An 18450-nucleotide genomic window follows, 5' to 3' on the forward strand; every position below is an offset into this window, starting at 1 on the left:
CCACGCAATCGCCACCTGGTGTACTTAGTCTGATCCAAGATCAAACCAGCTTACCTTGGCCTGTGTAGCAGCGGTAATGAAGTTGATCACGATCACGAAATCCCATCCGGTTCACCCTGATTGCTACTGAGTGTCCGTGTGACACCGGTATAAAACTTATTACCATTTACCGACTATTACTTATTAACATAATATTAACATTTTAACACTGCCTGGTATTAGCTTAAGCTAGATATTTTGTCATATATTAGCTAAGTGAACGTCACTAAATGCGTGTTCTGAGCGCAATGATGGTAGAGTCAATAGGGCCTTATCGCAGACTGCCCGGCAATGGGCGAATGAATCAGAGCTTTTTCGTGCACCAAATGACTGATTCCAGGACTGTTGACCGGCAGAAGACGGGCTAGAGTAAAAGTGATGAAGGTGTGGTGGTACAGTACAATAACGTTAGTTGATTTGTGTGGATGCGGTGCTAGGGGCCAAGAGAAATGGCGGGGCATGTGCGCTGTGTCCGAGCTCTTGTCCTTTCGTTATGTCCGATCGCCTGTAAACCTCTGGGCGCTCGCAGCTGGACCACCAACGTGCACACAGGGTGGATCCGATGTGTACTGATCTCATGCAAAAGTAGAGCAGGCATGTCATAGAAGAGTACCCATTATTGTTTACAGTGACGAATTCACTTGTAACGCATGCGTACGTCTTAATTCAATAGTTCTACTGTGAAGCACTGTAATTATTTCTCTGTCTATTGTGAAAATGCATTGTGGAATCGGAAAAGCGCAGTTCAACAAAGGCTAACTGCAACAAAATTTTTCTTGGGCGAAATCACCACAAATAAGTAGCATATGTACGGTAAGTTACGTTAATGACAGTGAGAAGTCTTGAGTTCACGTATTTGATTTATATTTCGTGCTCTAATTGCCAGTAAGCAGAAGACTTGGAGCTCCAGCGGTGTACTCCGGCAAATCAGATAGAACCGGAACGGACGATTACTACTAAACGTCCCCGTGTCCCATCTTATGAGCAATCCCCCCCTGCCGCTGAATCACTCTCTACGTTTGTGCTGCCTTGGCACCACCTAAAGACAGCGCGTTCGAAACGTCTTCGTGCTGCATTTAGGTCAATGGCGAGTCTATCAGCGTTTCTGAATACGGGGGTCAGACACTATAAACCAAGCCCCGCCACGGTGGTCTAGTGGATAAGGTACTCTGCTGCTGACCCGCAAGTCACAGGTTCAAATCCCGGCTGAGGCGGCTGAATTTCCTATGGATGCGGAAATGTTGTAGGCCCCTGTGCTCAGATTTGGGTGCACGTTAAAGAACCCCAGGTGGTCGAAATTTCCGAAGCCCTCCACTACGGCATTTTTCATATTTATATGGTAGCTTTGGAACGTCAAACCCCACATATCAATCAATAAAAACACTGCAAACCCTTCAGTGGGAAGCCCAAACCAGCGTTCGATAAAGAGTCATGTTCATGCAGCTTTCCTAAATTAACGTAGGAAAAACACGTGCACATGAAGGGTGCGAGCGCGATGTTTGCTCAAGGAGCCTGGAGCAGACAATAATTCTGTGTTTCATGTCACTTCCGGTCAACCATAACGATGTTGTTATTTCTAGTTTCGGTCTGAAAAAGACTATTGTTTTCAAGTTTGTTTTAAGTAAGCGCTTGTATATTGAAGGTGACATTTGGCAGGCAGCCCTACCTCTAGCTAGACTATCTATATATTCACTTTTCGCTGAGTTTCGAATTTTGTTGCAGTTGGTCTTTAAACATGAAGTATTTCTTAGCGATCTTCAATGACTTTGGCCGTATCTATCTATCTATCTATCTATCTATCTATCTATCTATCTATCTATCTATCTATCTATCTATCTATCTATCTATCTATCTATCTATCTATCTATCTATCTATCTATCTATCTATCTATCTATCTGTCTATCTATCTATCTATCTATCTTGTCGCCTATACATTTTAAGCTCTCCTGACTGTTTCGATTTTGCGTATACACCAAATTTGGTATGGCGTAACACGTCCGTATGGCGAGCATAATTGACTAGTCATAATGTAAAATTCATGACGTGCGTGTCGTAAATGCCATGGTTTATATGTAATGGTCTTACTGCTCTATCGGTGGCTTAGTTATTATGACATATTGCAAAACTGGTATAGTATGAAATGGCGAACATATGTGACAAGCCCTAACGTGGAAATCATGAGATGCATGTCAAGTAAGTAATGACTACGTGTCCGCTCATGATGCACTCTTGGTCGTTCCGCTTGCTTCATATTTATCAAATTTGATTTTACCTGACGTGAACGGATTAAGGATATTGTCAATCTGCCTGTCATAACTTGAGAATGCTTGCCAAATGTGCTCCACCCCATTCTTATTCTTCTAGTTACTTCAATCACTTGGTTTGGTTCCACGCGCAGTTCGATGTGCTGCGCAGACAATCAGTGGTGTCACGCACCGGAGCCGGCACCTCCCTCGCACTCGGCCGTGGCCGCGCGCAACTCGCCGCCACCGGTGTGCGCTTTCCAGAGGAGTGCCTTCATAGCCTTGTTAGACATATTGACGCCTCGGCGTGCGCCTCGGCGTCAATATATCTGGCACTGCGCTCGAGCCGTTTGATAGAGCCTCTGACTGGCGTATGCCACTGTGGTATAGCCGAGAAGGAGAGTGCAAATGCTGCTGAACGGTGCAGTAGAGCGGAGAAGCTTAACTCATCGGATCTCGAAGTAGTTGCCGGCAAAATAAATATACATATGCCACATAATACGTATACCGTGTGTTTGTCATTGAAACAGCTATAAGCATGAGATCTGGCAAGCTTAGAATAATCTGCTGAACCTTTGCTAACGCTACGTATAATCTGGCATAGCTGAGCTAAGCCACTGCCATTTTTTCTAGCAGTAGCTGTCCTCCATCTTTCAGCAGATCTGATGTTACCTGATCCTCACTAGCAGCTTTGCTTCTTTTCATTCTCTCCAAAGCTTTTCTGGCTTCTTATAACATAACTGGTGGGGTGTCATCTGGGTACTGCTAACTCCTATACTAAAAAGGTCGTGGTTGTCCTAACACACTGTACAGATCTCTGTGAAGCTCCTACGCTATTTTAACTAGCATATCTATATTGGTAGTTATATTGCCTTCTTTGTCACTTAGTGCATACAGCCGATTTTTGCCTATCCCAAGTTTCCTCTTCACTGCTTAGAAGCTTCCTCCGTTTTTCACAGCGTGTTCAATTCTCTCCATGTTATACCTTCTCACATCAGATACCTTACGCCTATTGATCAACTTCGAAAGCTCTGCTAGTTCTATTTTGTCTGTTGTACTAGAGACTTTCAAGATTTGACGCTTCTAATAACATTCTTCGTTTCCTCGGAAAGCATGACAGTGTCCTGTCTAACTACGCTGCCTCCAACTTCCAGTGTAATGATACAACTTCCGTAATTATACTCGTCAGATTATCATTCATTGTATCTACGCAAAGGTTGGTTTCCTCACTAAGAGCCAAGTACCTGTTCTGAAGCAAGACTCTGAATTCCTGTACTTTCCCTCTTAGTGCTAGCTCATTGATTGGCTTCTTGCATATCAGTTTCTGTCGTTCCTTCTTCAAGTCTAGGCGAATTCAAGACCGCACTATTCTATAGTCATTGCATCGTACCTTGCCAACCACTTCCACTATCCCTCAGGAGGAAGGTATATAACAGTTGTATCTTGCCGGTACTTAGCTACGAAGCAGAAACCTGGAGACTTACAAAAAGGGTTCAGCTTAAATTGAGGATGACGCAGCGAGCGATGGAAAGGTGTAACCTTAAGAGACAAGAAGAGAGCTGAGCGGATTAGGCAACAAACGGGGGTTAAAGATATCATAGTTGAAATCAAGAAGAGGAAATGGACACGGGTCGGGCATGTAGCGCATATACAGGATAACCGCTGGTCATTAAGGGTAAATGACTGAATTCCCAGAGAAGGAAAGGGGGTTAGGAGGCGACAGAAGGTTAGGTGGGCAGATGAGATTCAGAAGTTTGCGGGTATAAATTGGCAGCAGCAAGCACAGGACCGAGTTAACTGGCGGACATGGGAGAGGTCTTTGTCTGGACGTAGTCAGGCTGATGATGATGATTATGACGATGATAATAATGAACGGATGAGCAAGTTGGGTGACTGGTGTTAAAGATGCGTGTCATGTAAGAACATGACTACATACCGCGCTCGTAATGCGCTTGCAGCCGGTTGGCTAGGTTCTTATATATCAAATTCGGTTAGGTTACGTGAAGGAACGACAAAGATAATTAACACGTCTCATCATGATAATGTTGACATGCGCGTCATGTAAAACCTGACTACGCGCTGCACTCATTACACGCTCACGGCCGTTTTGTTAGCTTCACATCTACCAAATTGGGTATTACGCGACACAAATGCATGACGAACACAAATGCCAGGCGCAAACATGGTAATCATGACATAAAGACTTGTGTGGTGTAATATACATCCACCATGCGATGTTGTGCTAATTTTAAAGTGACATATCAACCTTTAGAGTTCGCGCTTGGGGTATCATCGTTTTCTTGTGTACATGGGCTCAGCGATTTTTTTTTTCATTTGTACACGATGTATGGTAAGACAAATGGAGATGAATGCCCTGCAGAATCGGCGAACAAAACTTTGAAGCAGAAAGTGTAAGACAACTTCAAAGACATTGAAGTAATGTGCTGTGCAATACGATGAAGCCCGCGCTGTTTGCCTCCTCTTTGCTTCGTATCTGTGTTTCTCCCGCTCTCCAAGTTCACTGAACAATACTGTGCTGTACATACGCTGTGTGTCGTCACGCCTTGGTGAAACATTATTTCAGTACGCGCACATAGGGCGCACAAATCAATCGTGCATCAGTGGTCATTAAACATCCCGTTTCAAATTTATCCATGACGCAGGCCAATAATAAATGTTAGTTATAAGCTCATCGCACTAGAGACAGACGTAACAAGGGTTAAATGTAGTGCTACAGAAATTGTTCGTGCGTACCACGAATAAAATTTTGTCATGAAAAAGCTCTCATCATATTGATAGCTACAAATAATATCCATTGTGTTGACCTGATCGTACCATCCACGAACTTCGGCATATATTTCTGAGCTGGCTGTCACATTTAAATTTTCCTGCAAAACCAGTAACCATATTGATTCTTTTGGTCAGAAGTCATTTGCTGCTCTTTTTCGAGCGGAAACAGTAAGAGTAAGCCCACCTTGTTTTACTAATGCAAACTACTAAATATCTCTAACGCTGTTTTTACGCTTTAGAGCGCTGATTCTAAAAACTTCAATGAAGGCTGCGTGTCAGTAGGTGATTTTGTTAGATACGTTGGATCCACAGCCATGGCAGCAAACGTTGTGTTCTGGCTAAACAATTGCAAAAAAAGATCAATAGACGAACCTGATTTTTTATGGGTGTCGGTTCTTTGTAGTAGCTTCCTGGCTAACTTCTTCTTTTGTAGCACTGCAGAATAACTTTTGGCCGGAAAATAGCGAATAGCTGGAGGCCTTCGATATTCCGTCAATGCATTGGATGTCTTTGAAAGAATCACGAAACGGTCATGGACACAATATTTTGCGACACTTACTAGAGCTTTTTGCCGGTTTCGTTATTTGTCTGCGACTTATTTACTGCCGACCAAGTTTGCACTACGCATGAGGGTTGCATAGAACACAACTTCAACGGGGCCACGATGCTTTCACCAGCTTGTTCTTCCTCAGATATCGTGCTCACGAGATAGACGGTACAAACTTGATGGTTCTTTGTGTTCCTAAACCTCACAACCACTATACTTTTCGGTTACTGTACAAAAATGTCAGATGCAGCTGTTGTACCCAAATCCAAGTCTCATTTTTCGCGCATGTATCGGCGGCCATAAGCTCCCCCAGCAAGGCCGAGGTCACTCTTCGTCTAGCGCAGTTGTAGGAGCGGAGAGCGACACAGATTCACCATTGCCAGGACATGCGTGATGAAGGCTTCTATTGTACTTGCAACGCGTGCAGTGAAGGCATCGAAAAACTTATTGCTTCTTTACCGCCCTCGTGGAACCACTGGGGCCATTTCCTGAGCTTTTGGAGTGGTTATCTATGAAATGTGCATTCGATCGTCTCAATGTACAGGATACCCAATCAAATCAGAAACATTGTTGACAACAAACACCAATCGGGATGTTGCCAAGATACACCTTTGTGTTCGCCGTGGGAAGGTAAAGGAAGCCAGAAAACGTATACGAAAAATTACGAAGCACTCTCACAGGCTCATAGGAGTTGTGAGAGGATAGAACCCATATCTCATGACTGGAGACCAGCTAGGGAGGAAATATTTTCACTTCAATGTCTCCACTAGACCACATCTGAGACGTTGAGATGGGAAAAAAGTTCACTTAGACAAACAAAATAACGTTGCAGCATCACTAATGAAGCTCTCCTTGGATGTGCCGTATTTTGCAAAGATGGCTACGCCAAGCACCACTTCCCCCTCACTTACCTCAGGGTGAGCAGCAAAAAGCCCGTCTAAAGCTGTTAGACAACAGTGAACAGGGCAATAATATGCCTACTACTAACGTGGACAAGGTGACTAGAGAAAATAATTTACCGGTTTCGCAAACGCAGTAAAATGTTGTTATTTTTATTTGTAATGAAAAACAGGGCCGTCGTGGCAGTGACGACTGTTTGAATACAGACGTCTTCCAGAATTACGGGAGTGAAAACCCAGCACACGCGCGTACCCGGTTGGTTCTTAGGAAGCTGTTCCTGCGTTCTCCTTTTCGTATACCACTTGCGCCGTTATTTTCGCGACTAAGATGATGCCGTGGCGTGGCACACGTCGACCACCTCACCGCATTCATTGTCCCTCTCAAGAATGTTCTGCAGGTGAGCAAGGTGAGTCATGGCGTACACAGGAAGATCAACGAGATGTAGTCAAGGCCGCCCACCAGACACAATTTCGGCAGCTCTAAGTGTAAAGTCTGAGCATGCAAGAGAGTAAAGGTAAAAACCAGAACAAGGAGTCGGGATACCTAAAAAACGCCATGCCTGCACAAAAGACGCAGCACAGTCATAGCGAAAGCTGCCAGCACGAGACCCTCATTACTGACTAGGTAAAGAAGTGCATACTTAAGGGCTCATTTTTTCCGTGTTTGACACAATAATCATGAGATCTATTAGACAATATATCCAAGGAAAGTATAGGGGAAGGTATTCGACCGAATGGGAATGTAGATGCGAAGACAGATAAGCGGGTCAAAAGATAACTTGCCGTGGGCAAGAAGCAAAGCTGGGAGATTTGACTTACGCGTTCGTTGTTCTACCACTGAACTACCATGGGAGCTATCCACCTGGTCACTTTATTGGGATCTATGTGATTTTTTCAACATGGTAGTGTATAATATATATATATATATATATATATATATATATATATATATATATATATATATATATATATATAGATAGATAGATAGATAGATAGATAGATAGATAGATATAGATATATATTGTCGCGAGCAAAAACAAGACCTGCAGCCAGGAGTTCACCTGAACCCGAGCAACGAAAATGTTCTCTTCCTCTTCGTAGCCCAAAACGGGTATGAGCCACAGCGGCTCGTTCATCAATGGTGGCATCACCCCCACTCCCAAGAAGCATCGTCTCGATGCTGTACATGAAGGCAAAAAAAGAAAATGGGATGAAAACTACCATGCAAGCAAAATTAATGAAGTAAGGCGGAATAATATAGTTTTTTGTGGAGCCTAAAGTTAAATGAGAAATAAGAAAAATAGGAAAGATTGTAAGGGAGAGACGAATAAAGTCAGTCACTCACTGGCGATTCACAGCGCGAAAAGTGTGGTTTGAGCCGTGAAACGTGAGCGACTTCATTTCGCAGGGTGAAACGGGAACGTCTCGAAGAGCCTTCTGGGAGAACCTCGTCTGTGACGTCGCTGAGACGTCGTACGACCTTGTAGGGGCCGAAGTAGCGGCGAAAAAACTTTTCTGAACGGCCACGTTGTCGAATAAGGGTCCACACCCAGACTTCATCACCGGGCTTGAAAATAACTGCACGGTGACGAAGATTGTAGCGGCGCGCGTCTGCGGTTTGGTGATGTTGAATACGGTGACGAGCAATTTGACGGGCCTCTTCTGCACACTGCGCGAATTTGGCGGCATCGGTGCAGTATACTCGTAAGCTGTCGGGCAGGAGCATGGCGTCGAGCATCGTCGTGACTTCGCGACCATGGACTAAGCGAAAAGGTGTGAAACCGGTACTTTCTTGATTAGAAGTGTTATACGCAAAAGTTACGTAGGGAAGTATGGCGTCCCAGTTCTTGTGATTGATGTCCGCATACATTGACAGCATGTCTGCACTTGTCTTATTGAGTCGTTCAGTCAGCCTGTTTGGTTGCGGGTGGTAAGCCGTTGTTTTACGATGTTCCGTGCCACTTAATCGCAAGACGTCCTGCAGCATCTCTGCGGTGAAAGCTGTTCCACGATCAGTTACGACGGCAGCTGGAGCACCGTGACGTAAGACGATGCTGTTCACAAAAAATTGGGTGACATCTGCTGCGGTTGCTTTTGCAAGTGCCTTGGTTTCACAAGAGCGTGTTAAGTAGTCGGTAGCGACCACAATCCACTGGTTTCCAGACGAAGACGTGGAAAATGACCCAAGAAAGTCCATGCCAATCTAATGAAGGGGCGCCTTTGGTGGGCCTATTGGTTGCAGTAGTCCCGCTGGTCGTAAAGGTGGAATCTTAAGTCGCTGACAGTCGCGACATGTGCGAGCGTAGTGCTTCACAGTCTTTGTGAGACGTGGCCAGTAGTAGGAGCGTTGAATCCGTTGCAGCGTGCGCGTATAGCCGAGGTATCCGGACGATGGCTCATCATGACACACACGTAAAATGTCACCACGAAGCGTAGTTCGCGCAACAAGCAGATACATAGCTTGTGTAAGATGAAAGTTGTTTTTGTAAAGCACTCCATCGCGGAAACAAAAGGAGGATAGCGAGCGTGCAAAGCTTCGAGGAGGGTGGGAATTGCGTCCTTCCAGGTAGTCAACGAGCGGAATGAGCTCCGAGGTGTGACTCTGTTGCTCAGCCAAGTGGGTTGCTGATACGGCAGAAAGAAAAGTGTCGTCGTCTTCAAGGACAGTGTTGGCATTTTCGACCGGTGCACGTGAGAGACAGTCGGCGTCGGTGTGTTTCCGCCCAGATTTGTGGACGATGGTGACATCGAAATCTTGTAGCCGAAGGCTCCATCGTGCTAGACGACCTGAGAATCTTTGAGATTTGCGAGCCAACAAAGCGAATGGTGGTCGCTAACTACCCTGAATGGGTGGCCATACAAGTATGAGTGGAGCTTTGTTATGGCCCAGACAACAGCGAGGCATGCCTTCTCGGTTGCAGAATAGTTTTTCTCCGCTGGGAAAACGTTCTGCTCGCATAAGTGATCACGCGATCTACGCCGTTATGCCACTGAACTAATACTGCTCCTAGTTCAATGGTGCTGGCGTCAGTGTGTAATTCCGTGTCAGCGCTTTCGTCAAAATGACCCAGTACAGGCGGAGCCTGGAGGAGGTTTCGGAGGATGTCGAACACATGACACTGATCGGGACCCCAAACAAACGAGACACCGTCTTTTGTAAGCTTGTTGAGGTGTTCAGCAAACGTCGAAAAGTTTTTGACAAAGCGCCTGTAATACGCACAGAGCCCCAGAAATCGGCGTAGGTCGCGCTTATTTGTGGGCCCGGGAAAGGCGGCAACACCACGGGTTTTCTCCGGATTTGGTAGGATGCCGGCATGGCTCACAACGTGACCAACGAACTTCAGTTCTTCATATCCAAAATGACATTTCTTGGGTTTGAGAGAAAGTCCCGCTGTTCTGATTGCCTGAAGTACTGCATGAACGCGTTGGACGTGTTGTTCAAACGTGTCTGCAAAGACTACGACGTCATCAAGGTAAACAAGACATGATTGCCATTTAAACTCGTACAGGCTGTCGGGAGTAATAAACGCCATCTTTTTCGGTCGCGCTCATCCACTGCGACTTGCCAGACCGCTACGTAAATCCATGGACCAAAAATATTTAGCGTTGCGTATATGGTCCAACGAGTCATCTATCCGGGGTAGAGGATAAACGTCCTTTTTGGTGACCTTGTTCAGTTTACAGTAATCAACGCAAAACGCAACGTACCATCCTTCTCCTTACTAGCACAACTGCCGAAGCCCAGGGACTGGTTGATGACTGGATGACGTCGTCCTGAAGCATTTGCTGTACTTGGTCACGTATAGCGTCTTCCTCTTTTTGCGACACCCTATAGGCATGTTGTCGGATGGGTCTCTCGGTGGGTTCCGTGATGATACGGTGCTGAGCAAGTGGTGTCTGTTTAACCTTTGACGTAGTGGCAAAGCAGTCTTGAAATGAGTCGAGTAAACGCAAAAGGCTTTCTCGTTGAGCCGAAGATAGTCTCTCGTTTATGTCGAGAGTGCTCGCGAAGGCCTCGTCAGGGTGGTCATTCGATGAAAATAAAGCTAACGTGGGTGAACCATCGGCCTCGGCAAGTTCTTCACAATATGCAGTGGCAGTGTGTCTCGTTAGGTGGCGATATTCGTCGCTGAAGTTCATGACCAGCAGGTGAACATGCCTATTGCTAGGCTGAATGATTCCTCGGGAAACACAGATTTGTCGTGAAATAAGCAGAGACAAATTGGCCTCGGCAATTACCGCGTCAGACACGTCCTGTCCCAATTCTACTTCGACAATGAGGCTGCTTCGAGGTGGGAGAGTCAGAGAATCGTCGGTAACACGGAGCGCTTTTTTCCGGAATTGTGTACTGTCAGTTGTAGCGCAAAAAGGATCCTCGAACGACAGTTCACGGAGGTCGATGACGGCACCGTATTCACGAAGGAAGTCCATTCCTAGAATGACTGGCCGAGAGCACACGCGCAATACGAGGAAAGAGCCCGCAAATGTCGACGTACGTATACGAATGCGTACCGTGCACATACCGGTAGGCTTCACCAGATGATCCCCTGCCGTGCGCAACTGGGGTCCTTGCCATGGTGTGGTAACCTTCCTCATTTCAGATGCCAGTGTGGCGCTCATTACGGAATAGTCGGCACCGGGGTCGACGAGGGCGGTGACAGCATGATTGTCGACGAAGACGGCGATTTCGGCAGAAACGATCTTTCTGCTGTCACAGAACACTGCAAAACCGGAATGGTCCTTATCTGGTCGTTGCGTCGGATAAGGGTCTTTTACAGTTCGCCGGGCCGCGACTTCACCCCCAGAAGTCACCGTTCCTAGTTTCCCCTGCGGGGACTTGGTGACCGGCTCCTGAAAGGAGCGGAAGACGGTGAGCGCAATCTGGGTGACGTAGACTGGCGAGGTGACGGTGATCTCGACTGGTGGTGCTGAACAGTCGAAGGTGTTCGCTGGCCCGTGAGATAGGCTTCGATTTCGCGGGGGCGCTCACCGTAGCGCGGGCATCGAGCATCAGGATGGAAGCCGCGGAGACCTAGTTGCCGGTATTGATAGTTCCTGTATACGTGACCCGCTTCGCCGCAGTGAGAGCAGAGCGGACGGTTATCCGAGGTGCGCCACGTGCTTGCCTTGCTACCACTTTGTCTTGAGGTAGACGGCAGATAGGTGGGTGTGCTCGGGAACCTTGAGCCGAGAGGCGGGCTCGAAGCAGTGGCGTGGAATGACTGCATATCCCGGTATCTGGGCCGCATAGCAGGATCTGTAGCCGGTGGCGCGGGGAATCGCAATGCCGCTGCGTATGTCAGGACTGGGGCCTCGGGAATCGGTGGTGCGATTGGGGTCAGGAGTGTGACGGCCTGCCGGACTTCTTGTCTGATTACATTTGCGAGAGCTGACGCAGGTTGATGGGATCCCACTGCCTGGAGCTGTCGCAGTTCGTCCCGAACAATACTTCGAATGAAGTGTGCGAGGGCCCGTCTCTCGCTGTCAGAGCCGATAGAGCATGCGGTGGCCGGGATCTGGCCTTCTCATTGTGCCGACCACTGCTGCAGCGCATGTTTCATAGTAGTCGCCTCACTGATGAACTGGGCGACTGTCATCGGTGGATTGCGCACGAGCCCAGCGAAAAGCTGTTATTTCACTCCGAGCATCAAATGCCGCACCTTCTTTTCTTCGGGCATGACAGGGTCCACGCGCTTGAAGAGCCAAAGCATGTCCTCGACAAACATAAATACTCGTTCGTTCGGCCGCTGGTTTCTGCAGGATATGGCTTGTTCAGCCCTCTCCTTCCTCTCGGTGTTCCGATAGGCGTCATGGAGCTGACGGCTAAACCCTTGCGAAGTTGCAAAGGAGCCCTTGTGGTTCTCCTGCCACGTCTTTGCAGAATCCTCCAAGTAGAAGTAAACTCGGCGCAGCTTGCGAACATCGTCCCATTTGTTGATACTGGCAACCCGATCAAAGTGGTCGAGCCAGTCATCGACATCCTCGAAGATGTCTCCATGGAACGGCTTTGGTGTCTGTGGCGCATGAAAAACATGGGCGAGAAGAGAACCATGGGCATCGCTGGTTTAAACCACCTGGCTTGTCATCGGAGTTGCCATCTTTCTGGGTGTCGATGTCAAGGGACCAAATTCTGGGGGTAACCCACGCAGGCGGCGGCTGCTTCTTGCTCTGGGAGATTTAGTTGTCTCCACGATGGCCGACACAGCCGAAGTACACGTACCCAGCACCTCCACCATTAATGTCGCGAGCAAACACAAGACCTGCAGCCAGGAGTTCACCTGAGCCCGAGCAACGAAAATGTTCTCTTCTTCTTCGTAGCCCAAAACGGGTATGAGCCACAGCGGCTCGTTCATCAATGATGGCAATATATATATATATATATATATATATATATATATATATATATATATATATATATATATATATATATATATATATTTATATATTGATAGTACGTGTTGAGCATTGAGGGTCCGCGACGTGTTTATTAAAACCGAACACAAATCAAGCGCTTAGCGATTCAAATCTGAGCTGTCAAGAGCACAAACCACAGTCTTCTTCCTCGTCTTTTTCAGGCACTGCTAAATGCACCCTATCCGTTCTACAATATATAAATATATATTATGAGACCACATCCGGTACGGCAGTAAACAGGTTGTATTTTCAATCCAGATGCACGAACCAAAGAGACCCAGCCCGCGTGACATATGATGATGATCACAACAATGGTTTGGTCAAACAGATGAAGATACAGTACACTATATATATATCAATGTGTGTGTGTGTGTGTGTGTGTGTGTGTGTGAGTGGATGTGTGTGTGTGTGCTTGTGTGTGTATTATTTGATGCCCTGTTTATAAAGATGAGCTATGCCTTTATGTGTTTCACTATTTGCAAGTCTCTGCTGTAGACGCCTTATCCTCTTTCCCGGTTTACTTCAACCGCCATTCTCCCGGTTATCTTCTCAGCACATGTATTGAGTTTTTTGCCTTAATGCTGTCACATTTATATGAAGAATTTGACACATTTGCAACGGTTAGCTTGTATTTGTTCACATTATGTACTGGAAGACTCTGCTCCTTTCTAATTTGCAATTCGGTGTTCTATATTTTAGTATCAACCTTTCGTTCGAAAGAAATTGGCAGGTCCTGCGCACAGTGGGAAACAATCATATGCGAAGCACGAACAAGACAGGTTGATATGTCACTTTAAAATCAGGTGAACGTTACGATGCAGATGTAAATTATTCATTAAATTACTTTGATGCCATGAATATTATGTTTGCACAGGCATCTGTTTTCGTTTTCCACTCACGTCACGTAATACGTAATGTGGTAAGCGAAATAAACGAAACGGCTATCAAAGCCATATGAGCGAGCGTAGCATGCACTTACATTTTACATGACACGCATGTCATGATTATCCTATTTCAATAGGTCATTTAGCATCGTCGTCTATTCTCGTCGCGTAATACGAAAATTGGAATATGTGAAGCCAGCTAAACGGCCGCTAGCGCATTATTAGCATAGCATGTAGCCGTGTTTTATATGACGCGCACATCATGATTACCATGTTTGGACAAGTCAGTTACCTTTTTCGTCCATTCACACCACATAATAACAAATTTAGTGTAGGTGAAGCTTGTGAGACTGCCGTGAACGCATCGTCAGCGTGGCGCGTAGTCACGTTCTTACTTAACACGCATCTCATGGCTACCATGTTCGCACCTATTATTTACCATCGTCATTCATGCATCGCGAACAATTGAGTTTACTTTTGCCTCTATTTATGACTAGTGCACGTTGGAAAACAGTCGGCCAAATCAAGTAGATGGCCTCGATTTGTTCCGGGTGGTGCTGTGCACCCACTTTTATTTGTTTTTGTCTCCTGGGTTCTCTGTTGCAAGGCAGATAATATGAAGTGGTACTTATAGCAGCTGCTGTCGCTGCGGACGCTGCAATGACTGCAGGAACTCTAGCTCACTTGCGCTTTGCAGCGTGCCGAAAAGTCTCATGGCGAATGCCCTTAACACCTCCTAATATAGCATGGCCGTGGTGGTCTAGTGGCTAAGGTACTCGGCTGCTTACCCGCAGCTCGTTGGATCAAATCACGGCTGTGGCTGCTGCACTTTCGATGCAGGCAGAAATGCTATAAGTCCGTGTGCTCAGATTTTGGTTCACGGTAAAGAACCCCAAATGACAGAAATTATTGGAGTTCTCCACTATGGTTTCTCTAATAAACATAGGGTGATTTTTGGTACGTTAAACCTCACATATGTACCAAATCACCGCGTAATAGGCCTTCGATCATTTGTTCGACCTTATTTGCACTTGCTTTTCACATTACTTTGTCATTCCATACATGGCTGGAGATACAAGGGTTCATTTAGGGAGCTGAATGTCTGCAAACTGCAACAGCCTTCTCTTCTCCTATAAGGAATAAATTAGTCAGCCTGGTCTTTTTTTTTTTTGAAAAATATATCCCTGTCCCACCGGTGATTGATGTCTTCGTCAAAAGCCGAGAAATCACTTCAGGAATCATCCTGATGGTCTAATAATAGTCTGAGCTCATTTCATTTCTCGGCATTTTTATTGAGGAGCAACCTCATGTTTTGTACTTTGGAGACGTCACCCACCCATTCGTCTCACTAGCGTACTGAAGAACATCAGCCAAATAGTTGCTGACGAAGAGGCCCATCGTACTTGTTCGGCTAGATTAAATCATTTTGAGACTTGTACGTAGTGTCTACGTTGATATAGTTAGCAATTGTCAATATCACTGATTTTGTAATGATGCTCTAGCAATGTCTGCTCTCTATGCAGAGCAATGCGATGGTTTGTGTACCTTCAAAAGGTTTTGTTACTTGTAAGGTGCCTCAAGTGCATTTAATGCCGGACAACTTGATATTTATTTGTCACATGCCAAGGCTGATAATGTCTGCCTCGGAGACATTAGCCTTACTTGCAATGATTTAAAGAAAGCTTGACATTATCTCTGACTTCAGGAGTCAAATTTGTTGCTTGTCTACAGCATTGCAGATCATGACCTACGGTTCTACTGTAAAAGTACCGACTCCTACATCTATCCACATCCGGCCGGTATGCACTAAGTATAAAGGGTGCATTCCAGACTGACAAAGCGGTTTTGTTAATTCTTTATTCGGGACATTCGCTCTACTTTGTCTTCTCTCCTCGCTACCACTCACATCCTTCCTTTGTTCAGGTCAATATATGTTCACTATTTCTAAAGACGAATCTTGTTAGGGTTGAGTAATGTCCCCTGTCCGTCGGCGTGACACGCTTGGCACATACCCACTCTAGAACGGATATGTGTCACAGAAGATGCGAGATGCGAGATGGTGGTACTAGGAATGCTCACTAGATGGACGCACAGACGGGCGGACAGACAGACTAGTATACGGACGAAGGAATGGACGGACGCGCGGGCAGACGGATTGATGCACGAACGGGCGGACAGATGGATGAAGGTGCGCATGGACGGACGGATGAACGATCGCATGGACAGACCGATGGACGCATGGACGGACGCATGAATGGTCACACGGACAGACGGAAACAAGAATGAACGGATGGACAGGCTGAAGGCTGCTTCACACCACTTATTGTCATTCACTCCATGGACATGCTGTGATTTTTGGAGTGCAGTGAATGCGTTCAGGCGCCCGCCGCAGTGGTCTAGTTGCTAAGGTACGCAGCTGCGGACCCGCAGGTGTGGGGATTGAATCCCGGCTGCAGCGGCTGCATTTTCGATGAAGGCGGAAACGCTGTAGAGCCGTGTGATCAGATTATGGTAAAAAATTCTGGAGCCCTCCACTACGGCGTCTCTCATATTCATATGGTGGTTATGGGACGTCAAACCCTACGTATCAATCATAACTGCGTTCAGGGTACCGTACTCATTTTCAACATTTTTAGACTATACGTTAGTTCTCATATCACGTCGATTCTTTCTTTCTTCCTAAGATGCTTAAATTTTGGTAGCGTTTAGCACGCTTTCTTCTTACCGGACAGAAAGGCACTTCTTTGAAAATACCTTAAACTGTTCACATAAATACAAGACAATAGAGCTGTTGCGTCGTTAGTCAGTAGTGTTGAAGGTTTGTCAATCAATGCTGAAAATGATGAATAATCTTGCTCAATTGTATCCTGAAGTATGCTGGCACACTGCAAAATGTTGATTGTAAAATCAGGTAAAATTGCTAGTGTCAAAACATGTTTTATTACGAATAACCTGCTATCCCGCAACGTATTCGTTTTGAATTACCTGTTACTCCTGCAACATGTTTTTTTTTGATGAGCCAATCGCACTGAAGCACTCATTCAATGTAGCCACCATTGGGCCTTCTGAACCCATGTGCTCCCGCACTCGAACTGGCATGTAATACACAAACGCCCAATCCCAGAGGTGATTGAAGCTTCACTAGGTATTGTATCGTTTTGTATTTATTGATTGCAACCTGAATCTTGACAGTATCAGTGTTGGCACTCAAGAATCGAGAGTGACGCTAGAAGGAGTTTATATTTCGACTATTGGGAGGGAATAGCATGGGGACCACGTTAGATGGAATGTAAAGGGAATTGGTTTATTTGTATTTTGCTCAAAGTTCCGTGGGAATAGAATTAGGATTTTTCGCTGAAGATAGACCATATTTTTGCAAAGCACTGTTTTCAAAACTTGATCCATTATTGAGCAGAGCATAGAAGTTTACAATAAACCACTGTTTTTAAAACTACTCTGCTGTTTACAAGCATGGTACATTTATAGGCACTGTCTGTACTACAATTGTCCTCATAGGGACCGTGTTGCTTAGATTTTCGTCTCTACTTTTCTCTTAACCAACGTATTGTGCCACTGATATTCATTGGGCGTAACTGTGGCAGATATATACCTGCATTGCGATGGCAATAACATGAACGCTCTCGGCTGATTTTTGCCGTCACATTGTCATCACTTTCCAGAGATGTATGTGTATGCAAACATATATAAAAGGCACAAAAATTGATAAGAAAATATTTCATGGCATACCACCGAGTATTCGAGCCAGTCACCCCTCACTCCTCAGCGAACTACATCAACCAACAAGGCTGCGCAGCACATACCAGAAATTTTAATAATGGTGTGCTGTATATATGCTCTATGTGCACTGAATGGTCTTGTACTTGAAGAAAACATTCTTTAACAAAGCTTCTGTGTCTCGACTGTAGTTATGCAGCTGGAAAGACTTGCCTTTGTCAAACTTTATGTTTTACTATTAGGAACCGCTGGTTCCATGGCCCATCTTTCATGCCGAATGAGAGCCATATATCGAAAGAAGCAAGCGAGCCAGCTTTCTCACTATCCGGCTACTTCCGGCATAGACACCCACACTGCGATTGCTGGGACAATTTGAGGTAGACGTTTCGGTGTGGTGCATAGAAACTGTACACACTGCTACGGCACGACTGCTGTCATCAACAGAGACTGAAACCAAGTAGGAAAATACTAGCAAAAAATTGTATGTAGCTTGAATTTTCACATGCCACTCCGTGTCGTATGAACAGCTCCAAGAGAATTCTAGGTCCACTAAAGCGAGGAAATCGCCTATGTGTCCAGACAGAGGAAGAACATCTGCTGCGTGTGTGAAAAATGGCACAGGTGAACGCAGATTTGAGCATGTGCACTATATTTTGTTTGGTTTCAAAACTTCCTAGCCTTAACTCGTATACGAGTCTGATGTGTTGCTATTACAGTCAATCCTCTTGCCTTGTGTCAGAACTGTAACGTTTTATGTATACGACATCCTGTCATTTACTCGCTATTTATGCCTTTTGATGGAAAAAATCATTGTAACACAAAAGTCGTATATGAGCTGAAAAATTTCTTTCGTATCAATTATGCGTCAACAGTCATCTATGTTTCACAATGCAGTAAG

At 45.6% G+C, this 18450-nt stretch overlaps 1 protein-coding gene across 1 annotated transcript in view; it reads left to right on the top strand.

The window, feature by feature from the left end:
- The first annotated feature begins 5160 nt into the window (after positions 1-5160).
- The window catches only part of LOC142768582 (uncharacterized), a 79601-nt gene continuing 66311 nt past the window's right edge, over positions 5161-18450 (top strand). Inside the window, exon 1 of the mRNA XM_075870577.1 lies at positions 5161-5247. The gene's annotated coding sequence lies outside the window, so the exon portion shown is untranslated. The remainder of the gene's footprint in view (positions 5248-18450) is intronic.

The sequence above is a fragment of the Rhipicephalus microplus genome, chromosome 8, assembly GCF_043290135.1.
Source record: "Rhipicephalus microplus isolate Deutch F79 chromosome 8, USDA_Rmic, whole genome shotgun sequence".
NCBI classification, from domain to species: domain Eukaryota; kingdom Metazoa; phylum Arthropoda; class Arachnida; order Ixodida; family Ixodidae; genus Rhipicephalus; species Rhipicephalus microplus.